Below are 3,822 nucleotides of genomic sequence, written 5' to 3'. Positions count from 1 at the left end.
TCCAGATGTCTCATCGTGGCCAATTAATGAGTATAAAATGCCGAGACAAAAAGATGGGTAAGTTAAATGAGTACAAGCAAGTGCATGCTACATCGTAAGCTGATCACACATGTTTACTGCAAAGTGTCTTGTGGACTTTTTGTGACGTGGTGCATAAAATATTGGGACGGGGATCGCTGGACACATGAATTTGACCAGGAAGAGATTAATGCGTCAAGGCCACGTATTGTCGCGGAAATTATTTTTTCAGAGGTGAACAAATTAGAGAAGGTCAAGATGAAAATTGTTAAAATCACGGAGAAGGAATAGGTATTAACATCGGTAGGGTTTTAGTCCCGTAGAAGGTTTCCCTGCCATTGTTGGATACTTTGATCGATTGTAATGCGTCATGGCACTGGGACAGATTTCGACAATTTTTCACGTTTTATTTATCGCTTTCGTGTGAGACTAAACATTTAAATGCGTGTGGGCAAGTAATATTTTTGCTGTGCTAAAATGTATCAGTTTGCGGCTGCGATGTTATATGTACTGTTGTTGTTTGTATTCGTGGCGGTCATTTATTTATTAAAAAATATCCTCGCCGTCCTGAGTTGACGCGATGTGGACAAAACTGCACAATATCCCATGGCGATTCTGATGGCAGCAACGGCATTGGATCCGACGAATATTCCATCCCAGCCCATGTGGTGGCCGACAGCCGAGGCAGTGGCGGGCCCGCGCAGTCCAGCTAGTGCGGGCTGGCGCGATTCGCCGTGCGCCACGCGCGCGTCCGGTGGCCCAGCAGCCTACCGAGCGACAATCGCGGGCCCGGTGGCAGACGTCTTGTCCCGCCCCACCGAGCGGGCACATGCAAAGATCCCGAGGAGGATTTATGGTGATCTGTCGGCCCATTAATAACGTGCGTCGGGCGTGTGGGCCGGTCCTTTAATGCCTCTTCGTGTGAGGATGGGGACGCTGGCGCGTTGTGCCGACTAGGTTTATATAGTCCCACCTCGCCCGGGGAGAGACGCGACGACCGGTTTATATACCCGCGTCGTCGCCATCTCACAAGCTCACTACAGAACACTAATAAATGCCCCGTTGTACGCCGTGGCCTCCCCGCTCGGTGGCCGAAAGGCCTCTCAGAAGGCGTTATAGTATACTGTCCGTGCGCGCGCTCGGCCACGGCTGGGCATTTTTTTTAATATTTTTTCACATAGATTAAATTTTAAAAATGTTAAACAGTTGACAAAGTCATGACAGCAGTAACACATTCATACAAATATATCATGTTTCACACATAATAATAAAAATCGCATGTCTCATAACATTGAACAAGGGGGTATAAAGAATAAATTCAAAGTGCCATGTCTCTTATCCTTAAACAAATAAACTGAAAGTGCCATGTCACATTAGAATCGAACAAATTAACCAAAATAAAGCAACAAATAGTACGACATACTAATTGAACTCTGTCTCAGTGCCTTCCATTGATTATGAATACTTCATCTTTATGTCCGGTTCCTACATAACAAATTGTAAACAACTCATCAGACAATTGTAAAGAGAGAAACAAAAAATAATTAAAATAATGTAAAACTTACTTTTCATTCTCAAGGCACGTTTGCCGTCTATGGCCCTCTTTCTTACAAATGACACAAAGAGAACCGGATTTTCTCTCAAACAATGATTTTAGTCTTTTATTTTTTATAACATTTGGATCTTTCTTTGCCCGCCCTGTCGTGCTCTGTTTAGGGGTGCCCTTCGTGAAAACTTTCACGGGATCACCTATGACATCAACATGTTGTTCCGGCTCACGTGGCTCCTCATGCACATTTTTTCTAATACCAACAGCATCATCATCAGGGACCTTTTTCTTCGCTATTATATTCTGCAGACACTGCATCAACTCATCAAAGACGAATGGATCATTTGAAGCAACATGAAAAGTTTCAGCTCCTGTTATACTGAGTTGACTATAGCGAGCACGCTGCTCTGCCCCTGTCCTACCCCAACCAAACATGTCACTCTTCCGATGTGCAGGCAGCCCACCTCTCGCAACTTTCGACATCCTCTTAAGGATGCAACACTTTGGTATTTTAGATATTTTCAGATGAACCAACACATACAGAATGTGTTTGCAAGGCAACCCTTTCCGAAGCATTCGTCCACAACTGCAGTCTATCGTATTCTCAGAGTTTTCAGCTCGATAATTCACGCTGAACTGAAATTTGCGGTTATTTCTCCATGTCACGATGAAGGTGTGGAGTCAACTCCCACTAGCGTCTCACAAATCGCAAGATCTCCTATCTTCTTCAAATCTTGTTGAAGAATATAAAAATTGGAATGAGTGAATACTTTGGCAGCATGCTTCTCAATGTCCTTATATTCCGTGACTGATGGTGGCAATGACTGATTTGAAACATAGTCATCATGCGCCTCGTTCTCACGTAGTCGAACTATGCAGTTCTCATAATGTACAACTAGATCAACAATAGTCATACCACCGTCCAGGTGAAGGTGAAGACAAGAGTTAAGGCTTTCACTCCTCTGATTACTGCGCATACCCAAAAAAAAACCATCTGACAGATATGATGCTGCCCACAGACCCCTCTTCGTGTACATCCTACGCAGCCACTCTTCTGTTTTATCAGTCTTCCATTTACGGACAAAAGCGTGCCATCTTGCCTCAAAGTTGGCCGGAGAGGTGCAGTAGTACAAGAGTGCCCTGAACTCATTTAGCGATTTATAATTAAGGTGCTTCTGCATATTTTTTTCCACATGCCATGAGCAGAGACGGTGCAACACATCAATCAAAACCAACCGAATAGCTCGTATCATTGCAGCGTCTCTATCTGTGATGATTGACCTTGGCTTCTTTTGACAATTGGCCTTCAGGAATGTCTGGAGCAGTCACACATACGTCGCTTCGGTCTCGTCGGACACAATGGCACAACCAAACACTGTGGTGCAACGATGATTATTTACACCAACAAAGGGGATGAACGACATACCATATCTGTTCATCTTATACGTGATGTCAAACACAGTCACATCTCCATACAACTGATAGTCCTGCCGCGACTGTGCATTGCACCAAAACATGCTCTTCAAACGGCCCTCCTTATCAAGCACGTACTCAAAGAAAAAGTCTGGATCCTTCTCCTTTCTGCTCCTCATAATCCCGATTGCCGTGTTAGCATCACCCTTCACAATCAACTTCATTTTTTCTCAGCAACATAAGTTGTAGACGTCTCGTCTCAGAAACCCACACTTATCATACGAGCCATACCTGCTAATGAAGTTGTCGACGATGATATGCTTTTTGATCCCAGCTCCTTCCATCGCCAAGATCTCAGCTATCTGGTGATCTCCCATCACTCGATGTGACCGCAGAAATACCACCTCATCTGCTCTAGCCAACAAATGGTTGTGATCATCCATAAAAGTTGCCACGAACCAAACTCCACGTCCTTTGTCCAACTTCATGACTAAATGTGCGTCACACTCGCAACGAGTCTCAGGTCTTAGCCTGCGGATACGGCCCTCCGGGTTTAAACATTTACCGAGACGTTTTCCTGCCCTCGAGCAAACGTATCGCCTATACCGAATAGTGGTTGAAAGACATTTTCCTCGTTTCACTTTATATTTTCTGATACTGAATCCACGGTCTTTGGCGTAGTTATTATAGAATATGTAAGCCTCCCACTGTGATGCAAATGTCATACTCATAACCTTCAACTGTGTCTCCAGCGCACGTTGCTGGATTTCAGCCTCCTCAATGTCCATATTAGCCCCATCCTCATGCTCATAGCCATCATCACCACTCCAACCATCGAAGTT

Source organism: Triticum dicoccoides, chromosome 3A (genome assembly GCF_002162155.2).
Source record: "Triticum dicoccoides isolate Atlit2015 ecotype Zavitan chromosome 3A, WEW_v2.0, whole genome shotgun sequence".
Lineage (NCBI taxonomy): Eukaryota > Viridiplantae > Streptophyta > Magnoliopsida > Poales > Poaceae > Triticum > Triticum dicoccoides.
Note: the sequence above shows the minus strand (reverse complement) of the source record.